The 18744-nt window shown below is 35.8% G+C and overlaps 1 protein-coding gene across 5 annotated transcripts in view; it reads left to right on the forward strand.

Moving 5' to 3' along the window:
* The window catches only part of MEF2A (myocyte enhancer factor 2A), a 168991-nt gene that overhangs the window by 27791 nt on the left and 122456 nt on the right, over positions 1-18744 (forward strand). The window contains exon 3 of one of the 5 annotated variants that reach the window (XM_024732044.1): positions 4796-4833. The exons of the other annotated variants lie outside the window; for them this stretch is intronic. The gene's annotated coding sequence lies outside the window, so the exon portion shown is untranslated. The remainder of the gene's footprint in view (positions 1-4795; positions 4834-18744) is intronic. 5 annotated transcript variants of the gene reach the window in all.

Consider the following 18744-nt stretch of genomic DNA (forward strand, 5'->3'; position numbering starts at 1 on the left):
GACCCAAAAAGGGGGGGGGCCCCCATCCCCAAAAAAAAAAAAAAAAAAAAAAAAATAAGGTAGTGTAAATCCTCCAAGTTTGCTCTTCTGTTTCAAAGCTGTTTTTCTATTCTAAGTCCTTTCCATTTCTGTGTATTTTAGAATTAGCTTGTCATTTTCTACAGAAAAGCCTTAGTGGGATTTTGATTATGAATGCTTTTATCATAGAGGCTAATAGGGAGATAGTTAATCTCTTAAGGATGTTGAGTCTTCTGTTGTGTGAATTTGGTATATTTCTCCATTTAAGCTGTCTTTAGTTTCTCGGCAGTATTTTGTAGTTTTCAGTGTAAAGGTATTACACGTATTTTGTTGAATTGATCTCTGTTTTCTATTTTTATGTTGTTGTAAATGGCGTCTTAAAATCAGTTCCCGATTGTTTGTTGTTAGTGTATAGAAATATAATAGATTTTTACATAAACCTTTGTAATTTATGATTCTGCTAAACTCACTAGTTCTGGTGGCAGTTTTGTGTATTCCTTCAAATGTTCTGTGTAGACCATCATCTTGTCTGTGAGTAAAGACTATTTTACCTCTACCTTTTCAATTTTTGTACCTTTTATTTCTTTTGCTTGCTTTATTGCACTGCCTAGTAGTCCCAGTGCAATGTTGAATAGAAGTGGTGGGCTCACATTGTTGCCTTACTCTTATTTATTTATCTATTTATTTATGGCTGTGTTGGGTCTTCGTTGCTGTGTTGGGTCTTCGTTGCTGCACATGGGCTTTGTTGTGGTGCACGGGCTTCTCATTGCAGTGGCTTCTCTTTGTTGCAGAGCATGGGCTCTAGGCATGCAGGCTTCAGTAGTTGTGGCTCACGGGCTCTAGAGTGCAGGCTCAGTAGTTGTGGCGCACAGGCTTAGTTGCTCCGTGGCATGTGGGATCTTCCCAGAGCAGGGCCTGAACCCGTGTCCCCTGCATTGGCAGGTGGATTCTTAACCACTGCACCACCAGGGAAATCTGTTGCCTTACTGTTGATCTTAGGTCAAAACCATCCAGGCTTTTACCATTAAGTATGATTACCATCATACTTAATGTAGGCTGTAGGTTTTTTATAGATGTCCTTTATCAGATTGAAGAAATTCCCTTATATTCGTAGTTTGCTGAGAGTATTTTTTTTCTTATTATCAGTGAGTATTTTTATCAAATGGATTTTTATCAGATGCTTTTTCTGCATCTTGAGATGATCACGTTTTTTTTCCTTTTGTATGTTAATGTAGTTGATTGATTTTTGAATATTGAATGAATAAATCATACATTTCTGAGATAATCCCCACTTGGCCATGATGTGTTAATACTTTTTATATATTGCTGGGTTAAATTTTTTATATTAAGAAGCCATTTATTTTGGTGAGCTATCCCAAGAATTATCTCACTTTCAGTCTTTTTAGGTCTGTGATACAAAGGCATAAAATAATTCCGATGTTGAAGCCTTGAAGAAAGTTGTTACAGATACAGATAATAGACAAAAATTGCAAATATGTAAATGTTTTCTGGTATCTTGAAATAAAGGTAATTTTGAGTTAAATTGTTGTGTAAGTTCAGATTTGTGTTAATGAGAGATTTTTTTCATCTGTGTTCATAGTAGACATTGGTATGTAGTTTTTTAATAATGTCTTTGGTCTTTGTATCAGGATAACAGGGTGAGTTGGAGAGATTTCCTCTTCTGGAAAAGTTTTCATACAGTTGGTGTTATTTCTTCTTTAAGTGTTTGGTAGAATTCACCAATGAAGACCACTGGCCTTGGAGTTTCTTTGTGGGAAGGTTTTAAACTATGAATTAAATTTATTGGATTGATATTGGGCTATTCAGATCTGTAATAATTCCTTTTGAATAAGCTTTAGTTTTTTCTGTCTTCTAAGGAATTTGTCTATTTCATGTAAGTTGTCTAATGTATTGGCATGAAGTTTTATGTTATATTTCTTTATTCTTTTAATGTTTGAAGGATCTGTAGTGATACCCTCTCTTTCATTCTAGTATTTGAGACCTTCCTACTTTTTCTAAAGGAGCATTTAATATTTAAAACGTTTCTCTGTCTGCATTCTGCAAAGTTTCTTTACGTGTGTTTGTTTACATGGAGTTAATTTTTAAGCTCCTTTGTGATTTTTTTTGGACCTATATAATTTCCAAGTATTTCGTAAACTTTCCAGATATTTTTCTCTAATAGGTTTTTAATTTAATTCTTTTGTGGTCCACATATTTTGCTTTGTGGGTTTATTATAGAGTGCAGAATGTTGTCTGTATAAATGAATGTTTTGTGTCCACTTAAGAAGAATTGTATGCTGTTGAGTGGAGCTTTCTAAAAATATTAGGTCAAATTGATTGATAGTGTTCGTCAAGATTTATCCCTTCTGATTTTCTATTTGTTTATAGTAATTGCTGAGAGAAAAGTCAACTTTAATTATGGATTTGTCTGTTTCTCCTTTCACTTACTGGTTCATGTATTTTGAAGCTTTTTTAATAGGTGCATACATATCTTTTTTAAAAAGTGTATTCTTGATGAATTGGGTCTTCTGTCTTGTCCCTTTCTATCTCTGGTAATATGTTGCAAAGTCATTTCTGAAATAGCTTGTATAGTTTCTGACAGAAAGTCTGCTGTTATTTTTACTTTGTTGCCTCATATGTAAATTTTCTATTTTGTTTGACTGCTCTTCAGTCTTACAACTTTTTTAGTGACTATGATGTCACTTGATTATAATGTGCCTTCATATGGTTTTCTCTGTGAAAATCCTGTTTAGTTTTTTTGAGTTTTTTTTTTTTAAACCAAATTTAGAAACATATTGACCACTATTTTTTCAGATATCCCACTTATCCCAGGTGATATTTTGGAGGGGAGGGAATTTCAGTTATACTTTTGAGATTGTCTGTCTCAGCACTTAACTCCCCCTTTTTTTTCATTCTTCTTTTCCTCTCTGTTTTATTTGGATGGTTAATGTCATGTCTCACGGTTCACTGATTGTTTTTTCAATATATAATCTGTTCTTAATATCATCCAGTATGTGTTTTGTTTCTAATAATTATTTTTTATCTCTGGAAGTTTTATTTTTCATTTTTCTCCTCATATTTTTCTTTACCTTTTCTAACATATAAAACTTACTTATAATCATTGTTTTACTGTCTTCATCTGTTAATTCCATTAACTTTATCGTTCCTGGTTCTCTATATTGATTGCCTATTATTTATGGGCCACATTTCCTGCTTTTCGTTGTTTGAATGCTGGACATTGTTGGGTATAGCGATTTTTTGGCACTTTTTATACAGTGTTGAACTTTGTTTTTGTACACGTTTAAGTTACTTGGTATCAGCTGAATCCTTTTGAGGCTTTTTTTCTTTTTTTTTTTAAAAGCTTTGTCAGCATTGGTCCAGAGTAGCTTTTATTGTGGGGTTAATTTGGCCATCCATTAAGGTTATGTTTTTCTGAGGGTTATAATCCATTTTGAGCATTATTCTCAATTCATTGTAATCCCAATGGATATTATAAAAAAATTTTATTAGTTTGTTTCTGTTTTGTGTTTTAAAGGAAATTTTGTGGTCTTCCCAGGAATAGCTTAGTCACGAAAAAGAAGATCAAATCAGAAGACTTTCTCTACTCAAAGCCTATAAAGCTACAATAATTACTTTCATGAAATAATGCCACAAGGATAAACAAAAGAAATAAAGAGTCTGAAAGAGGATCAGTTTGTACATGCGCACTTACTTTATGACAAAACTGGCACTTTAGAGTGGTAGGAAAAGAATTATTCAATAAATGATATTGGAACAATTGGTGATAAAGCAAAAATGAGACTCATACTCTATACCATATGCAAAAATCAATTAAAGATTGATTTGTACCTCTCAGCGTGAAAGGCAGAACTATAAAACTTTAGAAGCTAAATGTAAGGAGAACATGTTCATGATCTCTGGACAGGAAAATATTCTTAGAAAGAAGTAAAAAGTGCTGATATAAATAACACAATTTATAAGTTTGATTACCTTAAAATTAAGAAACTTTGTTCTTGCAAAGTCACCATTAGAATAGAGAGGGAAGGCAGGGTGGAAGATGATATTTGCAACACATATAACAGACAAAATGTATATATCAGAATATTCAAAGCACTTCTGCACATCAGTGTGACAAAGACAAAAAATCCAATAGAAAAAGGGGTAAGAGACATAAAAAGGCACCTTCTGGTTTTTTTTGGCTGCACGACACAGCATATGAAACTTCCCCGATGAGAGATTGAACTCACATCCTCTGCAGTGGAAATGCGGAGTTTTAACCAGCGGACCACCAGGGAAGTCCCTTAAAGGCACTTTCTAAAAGAAATACAAGTATTCAAGAAATATGTGAAAAGGGTGCTTAACTTCATTAGTAATCTGGGAAGTACAAATTAAAACTGCAAAGAGGCTCCATAAAACACTAGAGTGTCTGAATTTAAAAAGTAGATTGACAGTACAAGTTTTGGAGAGGATGTTAAGTTATAGCAACTGAGTAAACACTGCTGGTAGGAATGTATGTTACTACAACCGCTTTAGGAAACAGTTTGTTACTTGCTTACCCTTGTGACCCAATAATTTCCTTCCATGAGTATACCCCTGAGAGTAGTGAATGAACATGTGTACCAAGAGATATGTTGATAATATTGGTGGCAGCAGTGTTTTAGTAGCTTCAAACTCAATTCAATATTCATCAACAGTTGATTGAATAAAATTGTGATATGTTTATATACATATAACATATATATGTTTATATATATATTTATATCTGTTTATTTTATAGCAATAAAAATGGATGAACTACAGCTACATACTACACAGGTAACACAAATCTGTTTCTCAATAGAAGCTAGAAACAAAAAAATTCATTATTTGTGATTCCACTTATGCAGAGTAAAATCAAAGCACATAAAAATAAAAACACGTAAAATGTATACATTTCATGCTTGTGTATATTTTATGTTAACACCAAATATGCCAGTTTTAGTTGTATTGCATGCCTACCCATATTGCTATACTTCTTTTCAGATTCATTTAGAAATCTTCTGATTCTGAATATAATGGTATATGCCAAATCATATTTATCTTTATAAATAAAGATAAAGTTAGACCTAGAACAGCATTTATATACAGGTTTGATTCAGGTGATACAAGGTTAAAAGATTTAAATGTATTTTGTATTCGTAATAATATAGAGAATGGAGATGGTTTCTAGTAAGGATAATTTATCTTTTTACAGGATGCAATTATTGGCAAAGGTTTTTTTCCAGAAATCACTATGATCTGGGATAGGTATAAGAATCTACATTTTAAAAATGACAGAGTGCTAATATTGAAAGTGAGTTGGTGGTGGAGGACTAGAATCTCATTCTCATTTTCACACCTTGCCTTGATGTGTCCTTTATTTTTTCTGTGTGTCCCACGTGAAGACGACATTGCTCTTATGTATGTGTAATTAATCTGGGAATGAAAGGTCATGAATGGATGGGATTTAGTCTTAATAAGGGCAGTTTACAAAATATCCTTTTCAATAATAATTTTAATAATATGGTGCTTATCTCTGAGGAGCCCAAGGTGCCCTGTGCTTATATCCTCATAATTTCCTGCAAGAATTTCAGCTATATTCTTGCTCCACTTTGTACAACTGATTTGAGTAGTGAAGATATGAGTCACTAAAAGTCACATGGCAATTCATTGGTATATCTAGAAATAAAATACACATTTTATAGGCTGGTCATTCTGATAAAAATTTCAGTTATAATGTCTTTTTAGTCAGTAGATTGGATTATTTATCATGATTAATAATTTGTATCATTTAAAAATGTGTGTCTTTAAGGAAACACAATTAAAAAAAAATCTTCAAACTCCCTGTACCATTAAATGAAAGGAATGATAGTGACCTTAAAAAGATTACTTCTAGTTTCCATCAAATTTAGTTAATACATAATTTTTCACACTATATATGTTGTGTAAAATAAGTTGTATATTTCTCTATTAGGAATAGGTTCTTAACAATATACCCCTAAGCTCTCCTCTAATTTTTTAGCATTCAGCTTTAAAATGTCTCTAATCTGAATATATAACCAGTTATTAATCAGAGAAATCCAAATGAACTAGAAGGATACAATTTTAGAAGTTTAGATGATTTCTCCCCTCCCCGAACCTATTTATGTTTTGCTATATTAACGATTTTACCTAAAACATTCAAAATAAACTCACAGTGAGAAGTGATATTTTGGAGTTAATGATTTTAGGAAGGGTACCAATATTTAGTATTTCAATTGTCCTAATTTTTCTAAGAACTAGTTGTTTGGATGTGTTACAGCCAAGTCACAGCTAGCCCTTGCAAAGTTAGAAAAAGGCTCTTCTCCCAGTTTTAGGTGGATGCTGCCCTCTGCTAGGGTTCAGGGTTTAGAGAGTGGAGAACAAACTGGATTCAGTCCCCACTTGCCTTCTCTTGGCCCTATGCCCATGTGCAGGGTACAACCTCCACCATTGTTCAAAGTGCCTTGAGTCGTAATGATTTCTTGCCTTTCTTTTGATAGACTTATATCATTTAAATTGTTTTTCAGGCCAGAATATCTATCATGATACCCATGAATTTGTTAAGCAGTCCCTTTTGTAGTTAGTATGGGATTATTTTCTCAGTGATATCTATGTTTCATACTTTTATTGATCATATGTTAATGTTTTTGAATTTTATCTAAAATTTATAACCAAATATAAGTCAGAGCTTTATAAAATTAAGTGTAATTGTTTGTAGGGCATGTTCTGCCTTTATGAAAGTTATATAATACAGAAAAACTTTTCAAGTAATAGCTATAAGTTCAAAGTAAAGTTTGTTTTCCTTATTGAATCATACCTTTAAATACTGAGTAGTAGCCATCATTAAGTTCATACAACATATTGTATTTTAAAAATGTGTAATTAGATATAGCATGTGCAATTCTGGCTGAAATGGAATGCTTTGCTCATTTTCCATAAAACAATAGTTAAATGATAGTCTTAAATTAATTTAGAATTTGAATTTCTGGCTGGATTTAATTGTTTGTAAACAGTAATAAAAATATCCTATTTTACAGTGAAGAAAAATGTTCTTGTATTAAAAGTAACTGAAAGATAAATCTGTAAGAGCAAAGAATCTCTAATCACATTGAAAATTACAGTAAGATAGTCTCCCTCAAGTTCGTGCGACTAAGAGAATAGCGGTTATTTTGTTTATATAGTTAATAAGGGAACGCAAGACATCATTTGTGACTGTGTGTATGTGTGTGCACATATGCGTGTGCATAAGGTAGTTGCATTGCCCAGTACTGAAATTGGGATTAAAATTGTTAGGCATTGCTTGATTCTGATTTTTTAAGATCTTTTAGCAAAGTGGATGGCTATTAGGGTTTCTTGCTTATTTAGATCAATTTTTTCCCCCTTGTAGTAGATAAAAATTAGAGGACCCAAGGCAATTCGTGTTTAACTGCAATAAAAAAAATTAACAACATGCTACTAAAACACCAATGGGTCAACAGTGAAATCAAAGAGGAAATCAGAAAATACCTTGAGACAAATGACAGTGAAAACAGAACATTACAAAATCCATGGGATGCAGCAAAAGTAGTTCAAGGAGGGAAGTTAACAGTGATATAGACCTTCCTCAAGAAACAAGAAAAATCTCAAACAACCCAACCTACCACCTAAAAGAATTAGAAAAAGAAGAAACAAAACCCAGAGTCAGTAGAAGGAAGGAAATATGAGAGAGGAAATAAATAAAATAGAGATCAAAAAGCAGTAGAAAAGATCAATAAAACCACGAGCTGGTGTTTTGAAAGGGTAAACAAAATTGACAAGCATCTAGCTAGGGTCACCAAGAAAAGAGAGAGAACCCAAAGAAACAAAATAAGAAAAGAAAGAAGAGAAATAACAACCAATACTGCAGAAATACAAAAAACCGTAAGAGAATACTGTGAACAATTATATGCCAGCAAATTGGACAACCTGGAAGAAATGAACAATTTTCTGGAAACATACAGCCTACCAAAACTGAATCAAGAAGAAATAGATCATTTGAATGGACTGAATACTGGAAGTGAAATATAATATGTAATTTTAAAAAACTCCCGGCAAGCAGAAGTCCAGGACCAGATGGCTTCACTGGGAAATTCTACCAAACATACAAAGAAGGACTTACACCAATCTTTCTTCCAAAAGATTGAATATGAGGGAACACTCCCAGAGTCATCCTATGAAGCCACCATCACCCTGATATCAAAACCAAAGAAACTACCAAAAAAGAAAATTACAGGCCAGTGTCTTTGATGAATGTAGATGCAAAAATTCTCAACAAGATATTAGCAACTTGAATCCAACAATACATGAAAAAGATCATATACCACAATGAAGTTGGATTCGTCCCAGGGTCACAAGGATGGTTCAGCATACACAAATCAATCTATGTGATACACCACATTAACAAAAGACAAAAACCACATGATTATCTCAATAGATGCAGAAAAATTATTTGATAAAACTCAGCATCCATTCACGATAAAAACTCTCACCAAAGTGAGTATAGAGGGAACATATCTCAACATAATAAAAGCTGTTTATGACAAACCCACAGCCAACATAATACTCAGTGGTGAAAAGCTAAAAGCCTTCTTCCTAAATTCTGGAGCAAGACAAGGATGCCCACCCTCACCACTTCTTTTCAGCATAGTATGGGGAGTCCTAGCCACAGCAATCAGACAAGAAAAGGCAATAAAAAGTATGCAAATTGGAAGGGAAGAGGTAAAATTGTCATTATATGCAGATAACATGATACTCTATATAGCAAACCCTAAAGACTCCACATAAAAACTAATATGTGAAATCAGCAGGGTAACAGGATACAAGATTAATATACAGAAATCTGTTGCATTTCTTTACACTAACAATGCAATATCAGAAAGAAAGTTAAAAAAAATCCCATTTAAAATCACGTCAAAAATACCTAGGCACATATCTAACCAAGGAGGTGAAAGACCTATATGCTAAAAACTATAAAACATTGATAAAGAAAATTGAAGACAATTCACAGAGATGGAAAGATATCCCATGTTCTTGGATTGGAAGAATGAATATCATTAAAATGGCCATACTACCCAAAGTAATCTACAGATTTAATACAATCCCCATCAAAATACCCATGACATTTTTTCACAGAACTAGAACAAATAATCCCCAAATTTGTATGGAACTATAAAAGACAAAGAATTGCCAAAGCAATCCTGAGGCAAAAGAACAAAGCTGGAGACATAACCCTCACAGACTTCAGAAAGTACTTCGTAGCTATGGTAATCAAAATAGCATGGTATTGGCACAAAAATAGACATATAGATCAATGGAACAGAATAGAGAGCCTAGAAATAAACCCACACACCTATAGTCAATCTTTGACAGAGAAGGCAAGAATATACAATGGAGAAAAAAGTTTCTTCAATCAGTGGTGTTGGGAAAGCTGGACAGCCGCATGTAAGTCAATGAAGTTAGAACACACCCTTACACCATGCACAAAAATAAACTCAAAATGGGTTAGAGATGTAAATATAAGACATGTCACCATAAGACTCCTAGAAGAGAACATAGGCAAAACATTCTCTGACATAAATCGTAGCAATATTTTCTTAGATCAGTCTCCCAAAGTAAAAGAAATAATAACAAAAATAAAAAAATGAGACCTAATCAAACTTAAAAGCTTTTGTGCAGCAAAGGAAACCATCATCAAAACAAAAAAAACAACATACAGAAGGGGAGAAAATATTTTTAAGTGATGTGACCGACGGGCTTAATTTCCAAAATATGCAAACAGCTTATAAAATACAGTATCCAAAAAGAAAACCAACTCAAATCAAAAATAGGCAGAAGACCTAAGTAGACATTTCACCAAAGGAGATATACAGATGTCCAACAGGCACATGAAAAGATGCTCAACTTTGCTAATTATTAGAGAAATGCAAATCAAAACCACAGTAAGGTATCACCTCACACTGGTTATAATGGCTATCATCAAAAAGTCTACAAATAATAAATGCTGGAGAGGGTATAGAGGAAAGGGAACCTTGCTACACTGTTGATGGGAATGTAATTGGTACAGCCACTATGGAGAACAGTATGGGTGTTCCTTAAAAAAACAAAAATAGAGCTACCATAGGATCTAGCAATCCCATTCCTGGGTGTATATCTGGAAAAGATAAAAACTCGTAATTCGAAAAGATACATGCACCCCAGTGTTCATAGTAGCACTATTCACAATAGCCAAGACATGGAAGCAACCTAAGTGTTGAATGGATAAAGAAGATGGGTGTGTGTGTGTGGGTGTGTGTGTGTGTATATACACACACACACACACAAAATGGAATATTTCTCACCCATAAAAAAGAATGAAGTATTGCCATTTGCAGCAACATGGATGGACCTAGAGAATATCATACTAAGTGAGGTATGTCAGACAGAGAAAGACAAATATTTATATATGCAATCTAAAAAATAGTACAAATGAATTTATTTACAAACAGAAACAGACTCACAGACATAGAAAACAAACTTATGGTTACCAAAGGGGAAAGGGGTAGGGAGGGATAAGTTAGGAGTCTGGGATTAACAGATGCACGCTACTGTATATAAAATAGGTAAACAGTAAGGATTTACTTTATAGTACAGGGGACGATATTCAGTGTCTTAAAATAACGTATAATGGAAAATAATATGAAAATCGTGTGTATATATATATATGTATGTGTAGATACATAACTGAACCACTTTTCTGTACACCTGAAACTAATACAATATTGTAAATCAACTATACTTCAATAAAAAAACTTAAAAAATAAATATAATAAACTTCTGATTACTCTTTTTAAAATGTCATTCTACATTTTTGAAGTCAAGAATCATAGAGTGAAAGCAGTGATATCCATAAGTGAAATTAAGAAAACAGTTCTATTTATAATAGCATCAAAAGAATAAAGTACTTAGGAATAAATTTAACAAAAGAAGTGCAATACCTGTACTCTGAAAACTAGAAAACATTGTTGAAAGAATCTAAAGGCAACCTAAGTAAATGGAAGACATACAGTGTTTATGAATTAGAAGACTTACTACTATTAAGATTGCAGTACTCCCCAAACAAATTCAGGGCAATCCATATCAAAATGTTAGCTGGCTGTTTTTGCAGAAATTGACAAGCTGATCTTAAAATTCACGTGGAAATTCAAGATACCTTGAATAGCCAAAAACCAGTCTTTAAAAATAATAAAGTTGGAGGATTCCCATTTCCTGATCTCAGAACTTAACTACAAAGCTATGGTAATCAAGACATTTTGCTACTGGTGTAGGGATATACATAGAGATTAATGGAGTAGAATTGAGAGTCTAGAAATAATCCATACAATTTATGGTGAATTGGTTTTTTTGATGGGGGCGTCTGGAGATTTTTATTTCATAAGTTTTTTTAGTTACAAAATCAATTTCTTTAATAGATACAAAGTTACTCAAATAATCTCTTTGATCTGTTTTGAGTTTTGTTTTTGAAGAATGGATCACTTTGCTCCAAAGGTATAGAATTTATGTGTGAAGCATTGTTTCTAGTAGTCCCTTATTTTCCCTTTAATGTCTTAGGGGTCTGTAGTGATATTTTCTCCTTCATTTCTGATATTGTATTTTCTCCCTTAGTTTGTCAGTCTTATAAGAGATTTATCAATTTATTGGTCTTTTCAGAGAAACCATTTTTCATTTCATTGATTTTCTCTATTTTTTTCCCTTTTCAATTTCATTTACTTCTACTCTTATATCTTCTTTCTTTCTTTGCATTGGGTTTATTTTGCTCTTATTTTTCTAGTTTCTTAGATTGGCAGCTATGATTGTTAATTTGAGACATTTTTACTTTCTAGTATAAGCCTTTGAAGTTGTACATTTCCTTCTAAGCACTGCTTTAGCTGCATCCCACATATTTTGCTATGTTCTACTTCATTTTTGACTAGTTAAAAACGTTTTCTAATTTCCCTTCATTCATGAATTATTCTGACTTGTATGGTTTATTTCCCAAGTATTTGGAGATTTTTTTGTTACAGATTTTAGTTTTAGTGGGACACCTAGATATACACATGTAAATGAACAAAGTTGTTTCCTAGCTTTACGTCATATACAAAAATTGGCTCAAAGTGGATCAAAGACTTAAATGTAAGAGCTAAAACCATGTAAACTTAAGTTTTCAAGACCTTGAATGAGGCAGTGGTTTCTTAGATATGACACCCAAAACGCAAGCAACCAAAGAAGAAATAAGACATACTGAACTTCGTCAAAATTAAAAACTATCCTTCTGGGGACACTGTCAAGATAGTGAAAAAACAGCCTGCTGAATGGGAGAATATATTTGCAAATCATATTTCTGATAAGGGTCTAGTATCCAGAGTATATAAAGAACTCTTACAAGGTAACAGTGGCAAGCCAAATAATCCAATTTACGAAAGGATTTGAAATATACGTTTCTCCAAAGAAGATATACAAATGGCCAATAGGCTCATGAAAAGATGCTTTATATCATTAGTCATTAGAGAAATGCAAATGAAAACTACATTGAGATACCACTTCACATCTACTAGGATAGTTGTAATAAAAAAGACAATAACAAGTGTTGATGAGGGTGTGTAGAAATTGGAACCGTTGTACATTACTGGTAGGATGGCAAAATGGTTCAGACCCCTTGGAGCACAGCCTGGTGGTTCCTCAAAAAGTTAAAGATAAAGTTACCACGTGACCCAGCAATTCTTCTCCTAGACATACACCCAAGAGAATTGAAAACATATCCACACAAAAATCTGCATACCACTGTTTATAGCAGTTAATAGTTAACGAATGGAAGCAACCACATATCCGTCAACTATTGAATGAATAAATAAAATGTGGTATATCCATAAAATACAACATTATTCAGCCAAAAAAAGAATGAGGTACTGATAATACTTAACATAGATGAGCCTTGAAAACATTATGCTAAGTGAAAGAAGCCAGACACAAAGGGCTGCATATTGTCTGATTTCATTTTATGAGATGCCTCAAATAGGCAAATCTGTAGAGTCAGAAAGTAGATAAGTAATTTTCAGGAGTTGGGCAGAGGAAGGAATGGGGATTGATAGCTAATGGGCATTGGGCTTCTTTTTAGGATGATAAAAATGTTCTGGAATTATATTAGGGATGGTTGCAAAAAAAAAACCAACAATGAACTCTGAATTGTACACTTCTAAAAAGGTGATCTTAATGGCACACATGAATTATAACTCAATTAAAAATCACATAGAAATGAAAACAGTGGCCTACTTCTGATATAAGTTATCATCAAACCAGGATATCCTTGAGAGTGAGGAGTCTCGCTTAATAATTATACCCATACAATAAACATAAAGCTGGCTGTCCCAGGTACACCAGAGTGTATGTTCTCCTTGCTTCTTGGTGTGTTTAAGCTATTTTCTTTCTCACATAGAAGACATATGAGAGAGATAAAATTTTTCTTGTCCTTCATTATTGAATGTGGAAAAAGAAAAAGACTAAGACAGCCATATTATTCAAGGAAATAGAGAAGGTATTTCTGTATGGAAATGAATGTAAATGTGTGTATGAAGTGCAATGTGTAGCTATAATACAATTAGATCTTTATTCATTTATATGATTTTGTCACTTAACTGTCACACATAACCAACCAGTGTTTGAATGAATAAGAAGTTTAGTGCTGTAACATAATAAAACAGTTGCTCTGAGCTAGGGATGTGCATCATAATAATATGTGGAGCTTTTAAAAATTACTCTTGCTTGGACATCAGTCTCAATTATGATTTGATAGTTTTGTTGTGGGGCCAGGGTAAGTTCATGCATGCAAAATATATGTTATAGCTGCTCAGTTGAATTTAGTATCCATTTAATTTGAGAGCCACTGCATTAAATCAGTTTTATTGATTCATTTATTGAAATATATAGTTATTACTGTTTGGTGGATAAATAGTAAACAGCTGTAGGACCTGAGAGAACCTTAGTCTAAACAATACCCACCTACCTTTTTCCCACCCAGGGCTACTAGCCCTGTTGGTAATCCAGAAATTGTGATTCCTCTACTCCTCCAAGAACAGAGATTGGGAGGGATCTTATTTATTTATTTATTTAGGTTACATTGAAGCAGGAGCAGTAGTGGGAAGTAGGTAGAGGCTCAAGTTCCTTTGCAAATGCTTGAAACTTATATTCTTGGCAGACAGGGAAGGGTATTTTCATCACTGTGTGGAATAGGAGGGATTGGAAGATGGAGACCTTGTAAGAGGTCAGAACTCTTTCATTTAGCTGATAACTGCCTACGGCCTTTGTTTTTTGACAGCCCATTTTAGTGCCAGATAAATTGCCCTCTGATGGTGGAATCGGGGGAGGACATAGTGCAATGTTGTGGTTTCTCCTGTACAGCCACACATAGTTTAGAAGACATTATCTTAATGCTAGACTCATGAAATTGGAGTTGCGTTGCTCCTTGAAGATTTTGCAGTTTAGCTTATTTAGTGATGGATCATATATGTACAAAAATGTCCCCATGACATTTTTAATTGATAGCCTTTCTTCAGCCACTGCTTAAATTGTCCTACTGGTGATGCTATACTGTTATACTACACATGGCATTAGAGCCAAAATTTTAACTCTGCCTCCTTGTGCTGACTTTGGATGAGAGCTAACTATTTTGGCCTCAGTTGCTTCACCCTAGAAATGGAGCAAATGCTAACTACCTCACAGGATGATTGTGACTACTAAATGAGATACTGTACATTAATTTCTGACACAGCTATTGGTACATGTAGACATTGGATAAATGTTAGTGACCTGTAAGTAGTTCAGTGAAGAACAGCTGACTGCCTTCAAAAGGTTGGCTTTTAGAGAGTTTTCACAGCCTGGGGGCTGAAATCTTTCTTACACTTTGATTTACTGCTTCCATTCGTTAACTAAGCAACTGTTTGTTAACCATCTGTTTTTGGGCTAGGCACTTCGGTAGCTTCTGACGTTTTAAGGGCAAATGCAGCAGACGTAATCCTCTCCCTCCCTGAGCTTGCAGTCTGGCAGGGGGAAAAAGAAATTAAACATTCATTTGTACAAGTAATTTATTTGTGGTAAATGCCATAAAACAGAAGTAAAGAGAGCTACGGAGGAGAGCGCAGCAACAGGGGTGCAGAGGGAAAAGCGGAGAGATTCCTGCACAGAGGATCGGTGCCGACCAGCACTCACCAGCCCAAGAGGCTTGTCTGCTCGCCCTCCGGGACAGGCCGGGGCTGGGAGCTGAGGCTCAGGCTTTGGTCCGATGCAGGGAGAGGACTGGGGTTGGCAGCGTGAAAACAGCCTGAAGGGGTTAGTGCACCATGGCTAGCCAGGAGGGAGTCCGGGGAAAAAGTATGGACCTGCCAAAGAGATAAGAGACTTTTCCTTGCCTCTTTGTTTCCTGGTGCACGAGGAGAGGGGATTAAGAGCCCTGCTTAAAGCAGCTCCAGAGACAGGCAGAAACTGCAGCTATTGTGGCAGACCCCAGAGAGGCGCACGAGTTTCTAAGGCTGCTGCTGCCGCCACCAACAAGACTGTGTATGAGCACAGGTCACTATCCACACTTCCCTTCCCTATCCACACCTCCCCTCCCGGGAGCCTGTGCAGCCCGCCACTGCCAGGGTCCCGTGATCCAGGGACAACTTCCCCAGGAGAACGCATGGCGTGCCTCAGGCTGGTGCAATGTCCCGCTGGCCTCTGCCGCCGCAGGCTCGCCCCGCATCCGTAACCCTCCCTCCACCTGGGCTGAGTGAGTCAGAGCCCCAGAATCAGCTGCTTATTTAACCCTGTCCTGTCTGAGCGAAGAACAGACGCCCTCAGATGACCTACACGCAGAGGCGGGTCCACTTCCAAAGCTGAGCCACAGGAGCTGTGGGAACAAAGAAGACAAAGGGAAATTTCTCCCAGCAGCCTCAGAAGCAGCGGATTAAAGCTCCACAATCAACTTGATGTACCCTGCATCTGTGGAATACCTGAATAGACAACGAATCATACCAAATTGAGGAGGTGGATTTTGGGAGCAAGATATATTATTTCTTCCCCTTTTCCTCTTTTTGTGAGTGTGTATGTGTATGCTTCTGTGTGAGATTTTGTCTGTATAGCTTTGCTTTCACCATTTGTCCTAGGGTGCTGTCCGTCTGTCTTTTTTTTTTACCTTTAAAAATTCTTTTCTTAATAATTATTTTTTATTTTAATAACTTTTATCATACTTTATTTTATCCTCTTTCTTTTCTTTCTCCTTCCTTCCTTCCTTCCTCCCTTCCTCCCTCCCTTCCTTCCTTCCTTCCTTCCTTCCTTCCTTCCTTCCTTCCTTCCTATTTCTTCTGAGCCGTGTGGAGGACAGTCTCTTGGTGCTCCAGCCAGGCGTCAGGGGTGTGCCACTGAGGTGGGAGAGCCAACTTCAGGACATTGGTCCACAAGAGACCTCCCAGCTCCACGTAATATCAAACAGTGAAAATCTCCCAGAGATCTCCATCTCAATGCCAAGACCCAGCTTCACTCAACAACCAGCAAGCTACAGGGCTGGACACCCTGTGCCACGCAACTAGCAAGAAAGGAACACAGCCCCATCCATTAGCAGAGAGGCTGCCTAAAATCATAAGGCCACAGACACCCCAAAACACACCATCAGACGGAGACCGGCCCACCAGAAAGACAAGATCAGCCTTATCCACCAGAACACAGGCACTAGTCCCATCCACCAGGAAGCCTACACAACCCACTGAAACAACCTTAGCCACTGGGGATAGACACCAAAAACAATTGGAACTATGAACATGCAGCCTGCAAAACGGAGACACCAAACACAGTAAGATAAGCAAAATGAGAAGACAGGAAAACACACAGCAGATGAAGGAGCAAGGTAAAAACCCACCAGACCTAACAAATGAAGAGGAAATAGGCAGTCTACCTGAAAAAGAATTCAGAATAATGATAGGAAAGATGATCCAAAATCTTGGAAATAGAATACAGAAAATGCAAGAAACATTTAACAAGGACCTAGAAGAACTAAAGATAAAACAAGCAACAATGAACAACACAATAAATGCAATTAAAAATATTCTAGAAGGGATAAGTAGCAGAATAACTGAGGCAGAAGAAAAGGTAAGTGATGTGGAAGATAAAATAGTGGAAATAACTACTGCAGAGCAGAATAAAGAAAAAAGAATTAAAAGAACTGAGGACAGTCTCAGAGACCTCTGGGACAACATTAAACGCACCAACATTCGAATTATAGGGGTCCCAGGAGAAGAAGAGAAAAAGAAAGGGAGTGAGAAAATATTTGAAGAGATTATAGTTGAAAACTTTCCTACTATGGGAAAGGAAATAGTTAATCAAGTCCAGGAAGCACAGAGAGTCCAATACAGGATAAATCCAAGGAGAAACACGCCTAGAAACATATTAATCAAACTATCAAAAATTAAATACAAAGCAAACATATTAAAAGCAGCAAGGGAGGGCTTCCCTGGTGGCGCAGTGGTTGAGAGTCCGCCTGCTGATGCAGGGGATATGGGTTTCTGCCCCGGTCCAGGAAGATCCCACATGCCGCGGAGTGGCTGGACCCATGAGCCATGGCCGCTGAGCCTGCGCGTCCGGAGCCTGTGCTCCACAACGGGAGAGGCCACAACAGTGAGAGGCCCGTGTACCACAAAAAAAAAAAGAAAAAAAGCAGCAAGGGAAATACAACAAATAACACACAAGGGAATCCCCATAAGGTTAACAGCTGATCTTTCAGCAGAAACTCTGCAAGCCAGAAGGGAGTGGCAGGACATATTGAAAGTGATGAAGGAGAAAAACCTGCAACCAAGATTACTCTACCCAGCAAGGATCTCATTCAGATTTGATGGAGAAATTAAGACCTTTACAGACAAACAAAAGCTGCGAGAGTTCAGCACAACCAAGCCTGCTTTACAACAAATGCTAAAGGAACTTCTCTAGGCAAGAAATACAAGAGAAGGAAAAGACCTACAATAACAAACCCAAAACAATTAAGAAAATGGGAATAGGAACATACATATCAATAATCACCTTAAATGTAAATGGGTTAAATGTTCCCACCAAAAGACACAGACTGGCTGAATGGATACAAAAACAAGACCCATATATATGCTGTCCACAAGAGACCCACTTCAGACCTAGGGACACATACAGACTGAAAGTGAGGGGATAGGAAAAGATAATCCATGCAAATGGAAACCAAAAGAAAGCTAGAGTAGCAATTCTCATATCAGACATAATAGACTTTAAAATAAAGACTGTTACAAGAGACAAAGAAAGACACTACATGATGATCAAGGGATTGATCCAAGAAGAAGATATAACAGTTTTAAATATTTATGCACCCAACATAGGAGCACCTCAATGCATAAGGCAAATACTAACAGCCATAAAAGGGGAAATCAACAGTAACACAATCATAGTAGGGTACATTAACACCCCACTTTCACCAATGGACAGATCATCCAAAATGAAAATAAGGAAACACAAGCTTTAAATGATACATTAAACAAGATGGACTTAATTGATATTTATATGACATTCCATCCAAAAACAGAATACACATTTTTCTCAAGTGCTCATAGAACGTTCTCCAGGAGAGATCATATCTTGGGTCACAAATCAATCCTTGGTAAATTTAAGAAA

The sequence above is a fragment of the Neophocaena asiaeorientalis genome, unplaced genomic scaffold, assembly GCF_003031525.2.
Source record: "Neophocaena asiaeorientalis asiaeorientalis breed wild unplaced genomic scaffold, Neophocaena_asiaeorientalis_V1.1 scaffold362, whole genome shotgun sequence".
Lineage (NCBI taxonomy): Eukaryota > Metazoa > Chordata > Mammalia > Artiodactyla > Phocoenidae > Neophocaena > Neophocaena asiaeorientalis.